This window comes from Equus asinus, chromosome 1 (genome assembly GCF_041296235.1).
Source record: "Equus asinus isolate D_3611 breed Donkey chromosome 1, EquAss-T2T_v2, whole genome shotgun sequence".
In the NCBI taxonomy this organism is placed as follows: domain Eukaryota; kingdom Metazoa; phylum Chordata; class Mammalia; order Perissodactyla; family Equidae; genus Equus; species Equus asinus.
In genome coordinates, this window is record NC_091790.1 from 100,357,722 (window position 1) to 100,374,478 (window position 16,757).

Sequence of the window (16,757 nt, forward strand, 5' to 3'; positions counted from 1 at the left end):
CCCCAGTCCTTAGTGGACACCTTCCTGGGAGCTTCCTTGTGAGTGGAACATTTACACCCCTCTGGACCAAGGTAGGTACTGGGTAGATACTTCACACACACACACACACACACACACACACAATAGTCCTCAAGACCTGATCCCTGCCCTGTGCCCTCTGGGATGCCTTAAGGGACAAAATGAGGGCCAGGAGAAAGACCGGGTACCCCGAGGGGGTTAGAGAGGGACTCAGGTTTCTCCCACCGTGGATCACTTGGCCAGTTTGGTCATCTCTATCACCCTCAGGCTCCCAGCACAGACCCTAGCCCACCCCACTGCTCCCGCCCTTCTGCCTCCCCCTCACTCTGTCCTGGCACCACTGGGCACCCCAGGCCCCCTGAGTAGAGCTGTGCCCCCTGCTGGGAGCCCACCACTGCTCCCACGCACTCTGTAGAATGCACAGGTACCAGAGCTGACATTCCTCTGAGGGGGCTCATCCCAGCTCTGCCCCAATGGCCTGGAGCCCTTCAGAGCAAGGCCTGCTGGCCTGGCTGGTGCTGAGTGCCGGGGAAGTGGGGCCCACTCCTCACCAGCCCCCGAGACCCTGACCAAGGGACAAATGAGAACCAGCACTGCCTTTGGCCTGTCTGCAGGGAGCTACCACAGTATCTCAGAGCCAGGGGCAGGGCCAGAGTTGGGGCCCGTCACAGCAGGCTGGGGGTGGCGTTCCAGCTGGGGAGACAGAGCAGGCATCAGGGAGAAGCCAGCTTGGGGAGATCCAGCCTAGGGGAAGCAGGGCAGGTCAAGGGTCATCAGGGACCCTTCGTCGACCCCCACCCTCGGATCTAGGCTGGCATTAGAGGTCACTGTGGCCTCTGGATCACGGCAGAAGGGACGTTCTGGGAACTCCAAGGCTGAGACTTAAGAGATTGGCAGCTCTTGCTCCATGTTGGTTCAGGGTGCTTCTTCCTGGATGAGGAGCAGCCGTATGGGCAGCCCTGGGATGAGAGCTCACATTGAGGTCCCAGCAGCTCTGAGGTCCCGAATGAGTTGGTACCTGGGCACCTGGGCCTGCCTCGAGTAGGACAGCCTCCCAGCAGAACCAGTCAACCCCAGGATAGTGAGAAAGGACACATGTTTGCTGTGTAAGCCACTGGGTCTGAGTACATGGGTATGACCTTCCCAGGCAGACCAGAAGGGCCATCCAGGCCTGGCAGAAGGATGGGCTTGAGAGAGGAAGGTGAGAGGGTGGGGCTGGGCAAGGGGACACCCTGGGCGTATGGGTTAGGGTCTGTGCTCATGACTGATTACTTGGGGCTGCCCAAGGATGATGTGTGAGGAATCCGCAATCAGGGAGGCTGTAGCCTGGATCCCTCCAAGGACAGATGCCCCCCCTCCACAAGAGAGCCCGCTCCTGGGGCCAAGCTGACTCTGTGTCCCAGGGAGGTGTCAGAGGCCAGCTGCAGCCCTTGGGCCTCAGGACAGACAAGACAGGATAGACTCAAGATACCAGCTGCTGTGACATCCAGCTCCTTCCCTGAGCTCACGAGCTTCACTCTCAGGAAATGAGTCACCCATCCTCAGGGTCGTCTCCTCCCCAAAGAGAGCATCTCGCATCTGCCCAGGCCCTGGCTTGTCCTCCAGGTCTCCTCTTCGGCCTCACCCTCCACCTCTGTCCTCCCACTCTTCCACAGCAGGTCGTCAGGTGTCATTTCTGCAGAGCTGCAGACCCCTCAGGCTCCCCTCCAGCCCACTCACTGGGAATGCCCACCACTGTTCACCCCTCCTCCTTGCCTGGTGCCTCTCCTCTCCACTACCTGAGCCGGTCACTATGGCCCCATCCCACAGGACTCAGCCCAGGCAGTCAGTGGGCATCTGCAGAAGGGCGTTGCTCTGGCTCCTGCCTGTCTCAGCTCTGGAAGGTGGCGTCCCTGAGTCCCAGCCCTGCCATTGCCAAGCATGGAATCCAACAGTAGACTCTCAGATCCCGGAACCCATGCATGTGTCTCCCAGTCAGTCCTCCTCTGCTCCCTGATGCCCACCACCCCACCCAGGAGTCTAACCCCCAAATGCAGCCCAGCCCCCAAGGAGGAGAATGTCATGCCTGGGTGAGTTTTTGCCTCCCCAGTTGCCCTCCTTTCAGCCCACACACCCTTGAGAATAGATGCAATGAGGTTTTATAGAAACCCACTCCAAGCTCCCAAGATTTCCCCTGGAAACAGCACGCCCACCCCTCCTCCAGGAGGCTTACACAAATCTGGTCCACATCCTGGTGTCTACTTCTCCGTTAGACCCTCCCCCCAGGCCCGGCTCCCTCTGCGCATGGCAGGCCCAGATCAGCAGCTCTGATCCAGATTTCAGAGCAGGGGATTGTGGAAGACATAGAGACTTAGCTCCAGCCAAGCTCCGCTATCTTCCTAGCAGAAAACCTTCAAGGAGCCTCACATTTTCCATCTGAAGCTAGAGAGAATAACTGCCCTGCCTCACTCCCATGTCAGAGGTGAGGACCGAGGCCTAGGGAGCCGCTCCTTGCTGAGATTCCCAGGCACAGGAGGATGGAAGTGGAGGTGGGGTGGGGTGATGGAGGTGATGGAGGTGGAGGTTGGGGGAGGGAAGTGATGGAGGTGGAGGTGGAGGAGTGGAGGTGATGGAGGTGGAGATGATTGAGGTGGGGTGGAAGTGATGGAGGTGGAGGTGATGGAGATGGGGGTAGAGGTGAAAGAGGTGGGGGTGGGGGTGGAGGTGACGGAGGTGGAGTGGAAGTGGAGATGATGGAGATGGAGGAGGATATGTTGGAGATGGAGATGGTATAGGTGGAGATGATGGAGATGGAGGTAGAAATGAAGGAGTTGGTGGTGATAGAGGTGGGGATGGAGGTGGCGGTGGAGACAATGGAGATGGACCTGGAGATGATGGAGGTGGCGGTGGAGGTAGAAATGATGTAGGTGGAGATGGTGGAGGTGGAGATGGAGAGGACCCAGATGGCCAGCAGGCCCGGAGCAGTCATCATGCCCAGTGGTCTCGTCTGGCTCTTCCTCGCAGCCCCACCACCCTGAGCAAGCGGCTTCCATGTCAGGAAAGTGAGGTCAGACACTACCTTCTCCAGTGGGCCTGCTGGCAGCTCCCTGAGAATCCTCTCTATCCCCTCCTCACCCCTGCCTGGGCCACAGTCTGCCAGGTGGGAGAATGAGCAGATATGCTCATTGAGGAGGGGCCTCTTCAGCTCCTGGGACCCCATGCCAGGTACTCCAAGAAACACAGGCATCAAGTGAGCACGAGACCCTCAGGTAAGACCACTGCCTCTCCCGTGGCTCCTGGGTGGGCCCAGTCCCCACAGAGTAAGCCAAGCCCTCGAGGGTGAGCCCAAGTAGTCTTGCTCCCCTGTGAGTGGCCTGGCAGCCAGGTGCCACCCAGAGACTAGCTCGGAGGACATCACGGGAGGGAGGAGGGGGACAGGCCCCATGCCCAAGAGGAGGGGGCAGGGACCAATGCTGGAGCCCACAGGGGCTGCTCTGCACCCTCTGTGCTGCCAGACCCCATGGTCTGAGACCCCAGAGAGGAGTAGCAGCTACCCCGGCACCTGTGACACGGGCATGCTCAGTTCCCACCCCCGTATGGCTGCATTGATAACTGATGCTCCTGTTAGCGCCTGGCCCCACAGGTCCTCCTCCTGTGGGAGTCTGCTGCCTGGGTGCCCCTGCCGTGAGGTCGGGCTCTTCGTAGGCGGTCCCGTCTCGGTGGCTGGTTCTCTATACCAAACTCCTGACTCAGCCCTGAGTGACACACTATTATCATGATATTTATTCAGCAATTTTACTTACTTTTAAAGAGTTTTCAGAAAAAGTTTTCTCAACACTAAAGGAGCCTATTTTCTAAGGGACAGGCTTGTGAGCACAGGACGTCATCCACCAGCCTCATCTCCATGGAGCAGAGAAATGGGGTTGGAGAAATACCGGTGGCATCTGGGCCCCTACCGGTGTCATGTTGGGGAGCCCGCATGGGAAGGGCTAAGGTTGGGCAGCCGACTGGTTTGGAGGTCCCCCCCCCACCCCCACCCCGCAAAGCCTTAGGAGGCTCAGGAGCGGGGCAGGTGCCTGGGATTTTGGCTCCCCCTGCCGACAGACTGTAAACCACTGTGTGTCCATCCTCCTGGGAAGTGCGGACCCGTGACACCTGCATGGGAACATGGCAGAGAGTCTATCTCCAAAGGCGGGACAGGGACATCCCCCAGGGCCCGGGAGAGGGGCTCTGACCCTCAGCTGTTTCCGGCCACACCAGGGCTCAGGACTCAACTCTCTGTGTCCTTATTATTATTATTATTATTATTGTAAAATACACATAACACAAAATATACCATCTTAACCACTTTCCAGTGTCCAATTCAGTGGCATTAAGCACATTCACATTGCTTTGCAACCATTACCCCCGTCCGTCTCCAGAACTTTCTCATCCTCCCAAACCAAAACTGTGTCCCGATTACACACTAACTCCCCAGCCCCTCCCCCAGCCCCTGGTACCCCCCATTCTACTTTTGGTCTCTATGAATCTGACTACTCTGGGACCTCATATAAGTGGAGTCACACAGTATTTGTCCTTTGGTGACAGGCTCATTCTGCTGAGCATCATGTCCTCAGGGTTCATCCGTGTTGTAGTGTGTGTCAGAATTTGCTCCTTTTTCAGGCTGAATAATATTCCTCTGTATATTTAGACCACATTTTATTTATCTATTCATCATCATCCACTTCCTTTTTAAGTACTCAAAGCAGTTTACTTTCATTTGCTTTAATTTTTGTAAAATCTATCAGAAAATGTTTTGAGGAAAATATACCAATATGTTAGCCATAGTCATTTCTGGATCTGGAGGGATCTGGGTGATTTTTAATTTAAGTTCCTTTCTGCTTCCTCCTGTTTTCCCATTAGTGCTGTATGTGGCATGTGGTGGGTTTTGTGTAAAATGTGTATTGTGAGAGTTTTTGTGTACATTCACATGCGTGTGTTGTGTGCCTGTATCTGTGTGTGCGTGTGTGTGGAAGGGTATATATGCATGTCTATGTACATGAGTGTGTGCACACAGTGTGTGCGCACAGTGTGTGAATTCGCGTGATATGCATGTGCTGTGAGTATACCTGTGAGTGTGGTGTGTAAAGTGTGAGTGTGCACATGTGTGTGTCAGGCAGAATTCTTTGGGCCTCAGGTGGGTACAGTGAACACTGCTATTTCCCAGACCTTGACTTGCCCTCCTTCCACGCAGCCTGAGCATAAGCCCACTGACCCAGCTCCCGCCTCTCCCCTGCTCCTGCGGGTGACATGTACGAAGAGTGGGAGCTGGTGTCAGGGGCCAGTTTGGGGCACAGCTCTTTGCTCCTTCCATCCTCGCAAGCGCAAAGGGAAATGTGACAATGAAAGCAGCTGCCCTGCCTCTCCCAGGGCTGGAGGAACAAAGGCATTTTAGAACCTGGGGGGCACAGTGCGAGCTGAAGGGATGTTTTTTGGGACCCCTTTCCATCTCCTGTAAGAGGATGTAGCACTCGTTAGAGAGTCCAGTGGGGACAGAAGGGGGAGGCAGGATACTCCCTCCCACGTGACCTTTCAAAGAAAGAACAGGTTCTCTGGTGGCCACAGAGTCCCCAGATGCCTGACTCTGCTCCAGGGCTTAGGGAGGAGGGCTGCAGAGGCATTTGCCCAGGAGCCCGCAGCACTCCAGTGCATTTTATGTGATGAATCCCTGAGAAGGTGAAACTAGACTTTAAAGAGAGAGAGAAAGGGGAAAACCAGTGTGATTAGCGGATAATGGCCCCCAAAGATGCCATCGCCCTGATCCCCAAGACCTGGGAAAATGTCGCCTTACGTGCCAGAAGGGACTTTGCAGACGTGACTAAGGCCCAGACCTTGAGATGGGGAGATCACCCAAGGTTGTCTGGGCAGGACCAACTGTCACGTGAGTCCCTCAAATCAGAGAACCCTTCCCGCTGGGTCAGGGAGATGAGACAGAAGGAGGAGAAGACACGAGGAGGCACAAGAGGGACTCGACTGCCATTGCCAACTTTGAAGATGGTGGTGGGGCCTCGAGCCAAGGAAGGGGGGCAGCGTCAGAAGCTGACAGCCAGCCAGGAAAGGGGGACCTCTGTCCTACAACTGCAAGGAAGAGAGTTCTGTCAACGATGCGAACAAGCAAGGAAACAGATGCCTGATTTCAGCCTGGGGAGCCGAGGGGCCCTCCAGTGGAGTGGGACTCGACAGTGATAAGTTCATGGTTTTCCTGCTGCTGCATTTGTGGTAAAATGTTATGGTGGCTGGAGAAAACTAACACTTCCTAAAACCAATACAACTAGTATGGCCCCTGTCTTGATCTGGGCTCCCCAGAGCAGGCCCTGACACCAAGAATAGGTGTGGAATCCACACAAGAAGTTTCTGGGGAGGCCCGGGGAAGTGGGGCGAGCTTTGGGCAGGGACGAGGTCGGGGGGCAGTGCAGAGGATGGGGAGAGAGGTCGCATGGATAGAAAGAGCGTGAGGAAGGCCGTGGGAAAATGCAGCAAGCCAGAGAGGCTGTGGGCTGGGCCAAAGGAGATGAAGCCCTGAGGCCAGCACAGGGCACGTTGGTTTTGTGTGATGGCAAGTAGGCCTGCTCTACAGAGTTGACAGGGGCGGGCACTTTCCGAGGGGCCCTCTGGGCAGATGCTGACAGAACTCGAGAAAGGACTGGGCAGAGCATGAGAGAGAGAAGAGTCAAGGATGGCTGCTCAAACACCTGTGTGGATACTGGCAGCATTCACTGAGTGGGGAGAGGAAAAGTACAGCCTGCAGGGAGGGTTCCACTGGAAGCAGGTTGCACTGGGGGCCCCTGAGCCCTCCCAGGGGGACGTCTCCAGCAGGTCCATGCCCAGGCCTGGAGCCCTGGAGGCAGGTTGGGTGGAGAAACAGGCCTGCAGGTCTTTGGCATCCAGATGATTTCTGAAGCCAAAGGAAAGCATGCGATTCCCAGGGAAAGTGTAGACTGAAATGAAATGATCTGGACAGAGCCCTGGATGCTCTGACGCTGAGGACCACATTGCTGACTTGTTCCTGGAACACCATTTCTGAACTGCCCAGACCCCTGTCCATGACCTCTCCCCTCACTCGTGTTCCTGAAAAAGCACAAGCTTTGGAGCCGGCAGTTTTGGCTCGAATCTTCAAGCTGAGAGTCCATGAAGTGAGCAAGTCACTGAAAATCTGAGCTTCAGGACTTTACCTAGAAGACCGAGTAAAGGGAGTCTGCGCAGAGCTTCAGTGACGCCTCCAGGAGACGGCCCATGGGCTCCGACCTTTCTTTCACGCCACACTGCACCCCACACAGCAAAGCCATAGCAGAGTGTGAGGGGAGGAAGACACAGAGGGGATGGAGCAGAGGAACATGGCCGTCAACAGGCAGCGTTTCACATCAGAGGGCAAAGCGTGGCTGGGCAGTTACCTTTAGGGGAGAATAATGAAGTTTCTCCTGACCTCACATCACGTGAATTTCAGATGGGCCAAAAGAACTGAGCATAGAAAATCTATCAGAGTATTACTATAGATATAGAAGAGCGTGTTTATAATTCTGGGGTAGTTAGTTTGGATTATAGCAAGAAGCCATAAAGTAGCAGATACTTTTGACCACATAAAATTTTACATCTTTCACAGGAAAAATAACACCATAGAGTGGAAAGAAAAACTACCTGATGAGAGAAAGTATTTGTGACACACAGGATTCAAATCTAAAGGTAAGAGGAATGTCCACGGATCAGTAACAACCTGACAGAAAAGTGGACTCTGGAATATAGAGAAGCAAGTCACAGACGAGGCATCGAAACGGGCAGTAAACCCAAAATGTGGTCACCTCGTCAGTTGTCAGAGAGACATGGAGGTAAACAGCCCTGGGTCATGGGTCAGATAGTAAGACTTTTCAATTCTGATGACACTGGTGCCTGATGTCACACGGTGAATCACTGTGTCCACCTGGTTCTGGAGCGGATGCCCCTCAGAGTGTAATCACACAGATACAATCATCCTCAAACACCCCCTCCTCAACCGTCCTGTCACAAGTCATGTGACAAGTCCAGTTCCTCCCAAGTTCCTGACTTCCCAGCCCAACTGTCAGCCACCACCCATGGGTCGTGCAGACCCACATTTGCAGCCATCTCTTGGAACAGACAAAGCGGACAACGCAAATGCACTGCTTGAAGTTCTGCTCATTACAAGAACGCCCCCACCCACATGCGTGGGAACCCAGGGGCGGGGGCAGTGTGCCGCTGTTAAGTTCAAATGGTGCCACTTGTACACCAGGTCCTCAGTCAGCTGATGATCAGGAGCCCTCCACGAGGCCACGGGCCTGCAATGAGGGAGAGGAGACAACGCAGCAGGAGCGGGGACCAGAGTCTGGGCCAACTGCTCATGCACTGTGCCTGTGCCTTTCAGGTGTGCTCGAGCCTGAAGGGGTGTGTCTGTGTCCGTGTGTGTATATGTCGATATGTACATGTGTATTGCCTGAATGTGTGTGTATATGTGTGTATGTACGTATGTATATATACACACACAGGTTAATTTAATGATAGACTACTAGTGCATGCACCCAACCTCACTGATTGGTGCAGATAAAATGCACTTCATGAGGAGAAACTTGGGTCACTTGGTCAATTCTCCTGCTCTGATCAGGCGTTCGGTCTCCACCTGGTCCCAGTAGCAAGCTAGGCAATGCTTCTCACAAGAAGAATAGTTACTGCGGGAGAGAACAAGAGTTTATTCCAAAGCTTTAGAGGTCTGGGCCGTGATTTTCCCACCAATACTTGCAAGAGGCTCCGTACAGCATCCCTGTCACCGCAGACACGTCGAGCACCATCGGATCTGCAGGGCCGGGCCCAAGTAGATGCTCAGCTTGCACCACAGCCCGTCCAGACAGCCTCAGAGCTCTTTCTCACTCTGGCTCCACTGAAAACTGCCTTACAGATTCAGGAGGAGGCTGCTTCTGCGGAAGGAGGATGGCCATCAGAACAGGAGCCTGAAGGGGTGCTGAGGAGGGCAGCATCCCACGGCATGGGAGTTGGCACTTGGAGGTCTGCAGAGGAGCCCCCTGGCCTCCTACCAGAGAGTCTAACAGGAAGCCAGCTGGCAACGTAGTTTGGGAAATGTGGCTCTCAGACCCCCAGCTGTATGTGGCTATTTAAATTAAGTTAACTACAGTTAAATGAAATTACAAATTCAGTTCCTCAATTGCACTAGCCACAGGCAAGTACTCAATAAGCTCATGTGGCTGCACACTGGACAGCACGCTTCACTATTGCAGAAGTTCCAGGGGACAGTGCTGGGAGCAGGCCTCAGCAATGCACAATAAGGCGCAAGTGGCACATCCAGGACCAGGCATGAGCAAGCTGCAAGCTCCCCTTTTTCCATGGCACTCTTGTTCCCCTGATGTTTCCTGGGGGGAAGGGAGAGGGCAGTCTCCCCAAACCCCGCTTCTCAGCCTTGAGGAGCCTCTCAGCCCAGCGAGCATGTGTGTTCCTGGGACCCAAGGCAGCAGCAGCCACATCCTTGACCCTACTCCACCCTGCAGGAGTGCCTGGACCACTCCCTCCCTCGGTCTCCCTGGTCCGGGTATCAGAACATCCTGGTGCCTCCCGGGGCTGTCTGTCCTCACAGGCTGCAGCTCTGATAGCCCCTGAGACACACTGTGCTCCCTCCGCCCTGGGAACCAGCAGAGAGGATGCCGCGCTCACCGCCTGTCTCGGCCTTCCCCGACTACTCCACCCCTACAGTCACCTCTTTCACGTCTGGCCTTTCTCACTGTAAGAGAGACATTCTGAAGCCAGGGATTCACTTACTAGAACAGGCACAGAGACCCTCTTGTTGCACTGCGTTCCACTCTCAGAAGGGGCGTCACTGTTCTCAACGTCTGACCACTTCAAATACTCATGTTTTCCTCCTGAATCCCAAACGTTCTGAGTAACAGTGCACAGTATAGCTTCATCTAGTGAACAGTGAAATTGGATTAGAATGTCTCTTAAAAGCGCAAAAATAGACACTCGAAAATAGAAAGAGAGTTGGAATTCTTGCCTGGACTCCCCACTGTATTCTGAACCTCATAACCCACCCATGAGGCCCAGGAGTCCCCACCTGACACAGGAGCAGGTGAAGAAACTGAGGCTCAGAGAGACGAGAGCTGCCCAAGGGCACTCAGTGCAGTGTTGCTGGATCTGCACGTCCTCACATGCATGTCTTCACTAGTCACATGTCACTCACACCTGAGCCCCTGACGACAGCTGCCATCCATCAGGGTCCTTCCCCAAGAACACTCGGCAGCACGCTTTTCCCACAAAGACCCCGAGTCCCCCTGAACCACATGGAAGCCTCGGGGATGGGGTGGCAGTAGGACAGTGGTGCTGGCCAGGGTCAGGGACCTGGATGCTGTGATTACCAAACCCCGAAAGTTTGTGAGCCTCAGACCGTAAGTGAAAAAACTTTCAAACCAAACAGGGGATGAAACTGAGCATGAAAGAGTTAAAATTTCCCTTAGGATTAGGGTGAAACTGTGCCTTGGACCCACAAAGTTAACATGGGAAACAAAATAACCAGTTTCTGAGCTCGCCTTGCAGAACAACAGGAGGACCACTGATCAGAGAGGAACTTGCTGACAGCCCCCTGCCTGACTAAGCATTTTGCAGGAACATTGAGTAGCTAAAATGACTGATTGTAAACTCTAGATGTCAAAGACTAAAAAGCCACCATGTGCAACATAGAGTAGTCAGTCACACCTGTGCAGTGGACTCTTAGAACTTCGCCTCCTAAGGCCACTCTTAGAACTTCAGCCCCACCTAAAACCCCAAATAAAACTCTTGCTTGTAGCTTTTCAGGATTACAGTCTTAGCTGCCCATTCTCTTTGCTCAGCGCTTTGCAATAAAATTCCTACTTTCTTCCACTACACCGGGTGTCAGAGATTGGCTTGCTACACAACAGGTGAGAAAAATCACTTCAGGTTTGCTATCAAATTTGGCAACCCAGATGGGATATCATCCCAAGTGGACATCTCTCCTATGGCACACCAGCCTCTGGCAGAGAGCCTCTCTTGGAAGCTGTCCTGCAGCTGTCCGAGCTGCTGACCAGAAGTCATTGGCCCACTGCACTTTTACTTTTGGCCGTGGAAGAAACTAGGTTCAGGATTTGGGAAGACGTCTCTTTAAGTAGCTGGTAGTTTTTGGTTTTGTCTTTGTGCTAACCCTCTCCAATAGGACTGGCTAGAAATAATGGTAATCAGAGCTCTATTACACCTGGCAGCCCTCTGGGCTCTATCTGTTGTGGTTTGCAATGGATGTCCTTTTGTTGAGTTTCCTTGTTAACTCAAGGAACTGAAGTCAATAACTGAAATCTTATTTTTCCTTTCATTTGTTTTCCTCTGTTCTGGGAATTTTGTTCCAGGTCACTGGAGTTTGCTTCAGTATCTGGGTGATTTCTACATAAGATAAAACATTAGAAATTGATTACTAAGCATGGATTTGTCTGCCTTTGGTTTCTTATCTCAGAGAAACTGAAAGATGCTTAGGTTTATTGATAAATATGTTTTGTGTATGCTGGGGAATTTTCTATGAGAAAGTACATATTTCTATATACAAGGAAAGTAAAATGTATGTTTTCAGTAAAGAAGGTAGAAATAATAGAGATATCTTTGTTAGTTTCGTTAAGAAAGAAAAATCTGTCCTAAAGTACTAGGAAAGAAAAAAAGAAAAAAATGGGACAAATTCTGAATGTAAAAAGTGACAGGTTTGTGGAAGCAAAACCCTGAGGAGTTTTGTGCATGGTAAAGTTGGCTGAGATTTAAATGAATTCAATTAAATGAATGAATTTCAATATACAGGGTAAGCTGGCACAAAATTAGAATTTGGCTTTCTCTCTCCTGAAAGAATGATCTTTTTGAACTTTTGGTCTTCTCTTGATAAGGAGACTACAGGTTTTTCTTTTCATTTTGAGTAAGTCTACCTGGGGACAGAAAGTCTATGCTTTTTTAAAATAATTGCCTGTGTTCAAAAAGACTATGATCTCTCTATTAAGGTGGGTTTTTTTTTTAACTGTTTAAACTCTCTCTGTTTGCCTTTGACATCTTCTGTTGTCACCTTGATTGAATGGATAACTAAGCATTGTTTCCTATTTGACCAAGTGTTTTAAGCCCTATTGATTTTGCTTTTTTTTTTTTTTGAGGAAGATTAGCCCTGAGCTAACATCTGCTGCCAATCCTCCTCTTTTTGCTGAGGAAGCCTGGCCCTGAGCTAACATCCATGCCCATCTTCCTCTACTTTATACGTTGGACACCTGCCACAGCATGGCCTGACAAGCAGTGCATAGATCCACACCTGGGATCTGAACTGGCGAACCCCGGGCCGCCAAATCAGAACATGCAAACTTAACCCCTGCACCACAGGCTGCCCCCACTTTTGATATTTTTGACAAACTCTCCCAAGGTTCAAATCCTGGGTAAAGTCTTTCTTTTGACTTAAAAAGGAACTTTAACAATTTCCAATGGGCCCTGGGACTTCTCAAAGAATTTATTCTCTCATTCTATAAAGAGAGATATTAAACTAATTAGACTTATTTGACATGTTAAATTACATGGGAAGCATTGTTAAATAAATGTTAAATCTTCCTAGGTTATATTGTGTGGGTAAATGTTGTTAATATAAGTGCTTTAAAAAATTATATAATATTCCAAAAATTCTGATCTGTTTTGATTATCACTCATAATTCTGGTTATTATCTCAAAGTGCTGCATGTCACAGAATTGGTCAAATGTCTTTGTCAATTGCCATTTTTTAATGTTTTGTTATTTGCAGACAGTTGTTTCATTCTGATGTTTTTGCAGATGTGTTTCACCTTTAAAGAGACTCATGGAAAGGACTCCGACACTTACTCTAGAATGCAGGTTTCTGATAAACTTTCAGATTATAAAACTGAGCTGGATAAGAGATTACAGAACTCTAACAGAGAAACTGATGGCCTCATAAAACTGCTAACAGAAGATCAAGATCAAGAATTAATTATATAAGACTGAATAAATTAATGAAGATGTTTATAATTTTTGTGACTTTTGTTTGAATATTGCTGATTTTTAATGTTTTTTTCAGATTTAAGAAAATCTTTTTCTCTTTTCTCTTAAGGAACTATGACTTATAGCAATTTGTAAGCAGAATTGAAGCATTTACCTTTTTCTCCCTATCTGATCCCTCCAGAATTTGAAAACTCTTGATGAGTGAGTATTCTTATTTTCATGGCAATATAGTTATTTGCATAAGTTTAATAAGAATGTGTTCTCCCTATATCCGGACACAATTGGAAACACTGGTTATATTACCCAGGCTTTGACTGAATGTCATATTTGAGAGAAACATGCGTAAACTCATGCATAAACTTAAGGGACAAGGATTGTCTTTATAGAACAAATAAAGCCACTTGGAAATATTGTCCTGGTACCTTGCTGACAGGGTTCCCAGCAACCTTACCAGGTGAGTAGAAAAGGTCACATCCCTGGCAGGTGCAAGAACCTCAGAATATTTCAGAGACCTCAAAAAGAGAGAAATTCACCCAAATCTGTAGGTATTGCAGGCAGAGTCTGATGACAAGTCCTTGGCTTGGCTTTCCTGTCCTTGAGAGTCCTTTAAGGTTCAACCTGAGATTCCCTGTGAAAAGTTCCAGCAAAGCAGATTTAAAGGAGCCTAGATGATCAATTGCTGCACTTATGTAAATGATTAGGCCAAGTTTATTGAAAATAGACTTATTTTGTGAACCAATGAGTCTTAATTTGGCTATCTTTGGTGAAAATGAGGGTGATTTTCGAGAGAAACATTATGTTTCAATAGAAACTATAATACACATTTGGAGACATTGGATTCTGGTTCTGTTAATTGTGTTTGAGATTTTTGCTTTCTATTTGCAAACTGAAGCTGGAAAACTTGATGTAAACTTAAGAGAGAACACCATGACAGCCCATGTTTAGAAAATCTTCATGCCTGTTGCTGTATAAGCCACGCAAAAAGTTCCCCTGGGTACCCACAGACATCATCAGAGACATTTCAAACTGCGGGGGATACTTCAATCCTGACATATAGAAATCTTCTTGACTGGCCATCCCATGGGCTCTGGAATTGGTTTGTAATTTGCTCCAACCATTAACCTTGTTTTCTTTCTGTTTCTCTGGAAATGCTTTTTGTTAAATATATGGTTACTTGCTTACACAATATAAGCCTAACTTTGGGAGACCCTTCCTATGTTCTACAGATGATCCAAAAGACCCAGAGAGAATTCAAATTAAAGAACCAGACATGCTCAGATGTTCCTCTGCATCATCTCTATAGTGGAGACTGAATCCTATTAAAATACCGGAAACACAAGCACCCGGAAGATCAATTTCATCTCTGCTGAATGGGACCATACAAGCAATGCCACAGGAAACAGGAATCATGCCATAGAAGAACATCGCAACAGGATCACCCAAACCTTGGCTGGCTTCATACTCTACACACTGACTTCTCCAAATGGACGAGTGAACCTCTAATAGATCTCAAGTTGCTGTACAGAAGACGGTCCCCTAAAAGTACGTAATGAATGACCCCCACATTCTTACCTTACTTGTTGGACTATTAGACAGCCGGCTATTTGTCTACATTGGATTTCACCTGAGGTTCCAGGCCCTAACCTTGGTTGGTTTACAGGCTTCTTCTCCTCAGTTCCCCAAGGATTAATATCCATTATGGAGGGGATACTAAAATTTGGGCTGTGATTTTGCTAATACGTGTGGTTGTCTATGTAATTATAAAATGTGGACTTAAGTGTTCTTCCAAAACCATTGATCAGAATACTAAAATATTAGTCACGCAGGACATACCTTGCTCTCCTCTGCCTGGTACCCAAGAATATTTTTTTAATAAAGATTTTATTTTTTTCCTTTTTCTCCCCAAAGCCCCCCCAGTACATAGTTGTATATTCTTAGTTGTGGGTCCTTCTAGTTTGGCATGTGGGACGCTGTCTCATGTGGTTTATATGAGCAATGCCATGTCCGCACACAGGATTTGAACCAACGAAACACTGGGGTGCCTGCAGCAGAGCACGCGAACTTAACCACTTGGCCACGGGGCCAGCCCCCCAAGAATATTTTTAAAGTAAAGGTAGAACAATTTCATTCCTCTGACCTGGAACTTCACCCTTTCACAGCAGGAAGCAGCTGGAGCGGTCTTCATCCCCATTCCCCAAGATTGACGAATGATCAAAAGAGAAGGGGGATTGAAACTGAAGATGAAGGAGTTAAAATTTCCCTGGATTAGGGTGAAACTGTGCCTTGTACCCACAAGGTTAACATGGGAAACAAAATAACCAAAGTTTCTGAGCTTGCCTTGCAGAACAGCAGGAGGACCACTGATAAGAGAGGAACTTGCTGACAGCCCCCTGCCTGACTAAGCATCTTGGAGGAACATTGAGAAGCTAAAATGACTGATTGCAAACTTTAGATATCAAAGACTAAAGACTAAAAAGCCACCACTTGAAACATGTAGAACAGACAGTCACACCTGTGCAGAGGACACTTAGAACTTCAGCCCAGAAGGCCACATGCCCCCCTCCCCTACCTAAAACCCCAAACAAAAACTCTTGCTTGTAGCTTTTTGGAAGTTCAAAATTACAGTGTTAGCTGCCCATTCCCCTTGCTCAGTGTTTTGCAATAAAATTCCTACTTTCTTCCACTACACCCAGTGTCAGAGATTGGCTTGCTGCACAACGAGTGAGTGAAGTCACTTCAGGTTCAATATCAAGGATATAAGCCCTCTGGCTACAAAGGATTCACACAACAAAACCCCAAGTCAAAATCCCCCCAAGAAAAAGGAGCCGTCATTCTGCCCAAAGGGGATCATGGCCAGTCAAACAACATCAGTCATCTCCCCTCAAAGTGCCCTCCCCAGGGGTCTTCCTCACCTATGCCAACGTCATGTCACATTGAGGGTGCCATTAGGTCATTCTCTCAGTTAGTTAGGACTGAGGGGAAATGGGGCTTCAGTTTGTGCTCCCAACCAGGTACACACCCTGTCCCAGTGCCACACACCACGGAGGGCAAGAGGATGAGGGCTGGGGATGCCCACAGAGGTCACCAGAACCTTGGCAGGATTCAGAGTTGGCCCAGGCCTGCCCTCCCCCTGCTGAGCTTGGAGGGGAGAGCTCCATGTTCTCTGCTCCTCTCTCAGGGCATCTTCGTGCCCACTCTGTGCACTTAGCAAGACCGACTTCTTCTTGGAATCCACTAGCTCCTCCACACTTAGCCCCTGGGGCCCTCCTCCTCCGGGTCTGCTCCTCTGGCCACTGCGCCTTCTGTCTCCATCCAGCTCTGCCCCCGACTTCACCCACCAAGATCCAGCTCTTCCTCCACTCCTCCATGTCTGGCTCAGGGCCCTCCCTGGGTCCAGGCCCTCTGCTCTCACGTCTTGTGGCCCCAACTCCTCACCCCCCAGCTTGGGAACTGGAACATTGAGTCCCTGGAACAGAACTGTCTTTGCTGAAATTAATGAAACTGCCAGGTGGTATGAGTAGCCTGTCTGCAGAGAGACAGAACCCAAATGCCAGTCCTCTCTCCTGCCTAGCTGCAGGCTGCCCCCACCTCTGTGTGACACATCATTTCTCTTTTTGCTGCACAAACTGCTTTTTAATTTTTTAAATTAGAGTCACATAAAATAATATAACAGAGAAGATGCCTAAATTTTTTTAATTAATTTGTTACGATCATTCTACCACTTAGTAATTGTA

The 16,757-nt window shown here is 49.8% G+C and overlaps 1 long non-coding RNA gene across 3 annotated transcripts; it reads left to right on the top strand.

Annotated features, from left to right (window-relative positions):
* The first annotated feature begins 136 nt into the window (after positions 1 to 136).
* On the top strand, positions 137 to 15,789 carry LOC139042677 (uncharacterized). 3 transcript variants are annotated; one of them, XR_011499689.1, is made up of 5 exons: positions 137 to 2,479; positions 3,022 to 3,266; positions 7,637 to 7,716; positions 13,133 to 13,224; positions 14,250 to 15,789. It is a non-coding gene; the product is annotated as an uncharacterized lncRNA (long non-coding RNA). The 3 variants fall into 3 exon arrangements; XR_011499705.1 differs by lacking the exon at positions 7,637 to 7,716; XR_011499699.1 differs by lacking the exon at positions 3,022 to 3,266 and having other exon boundaries at positions 14,250 to 15,787.
* Positions 15,790 to 16,757: the final 968 nt, after the last annotated feature.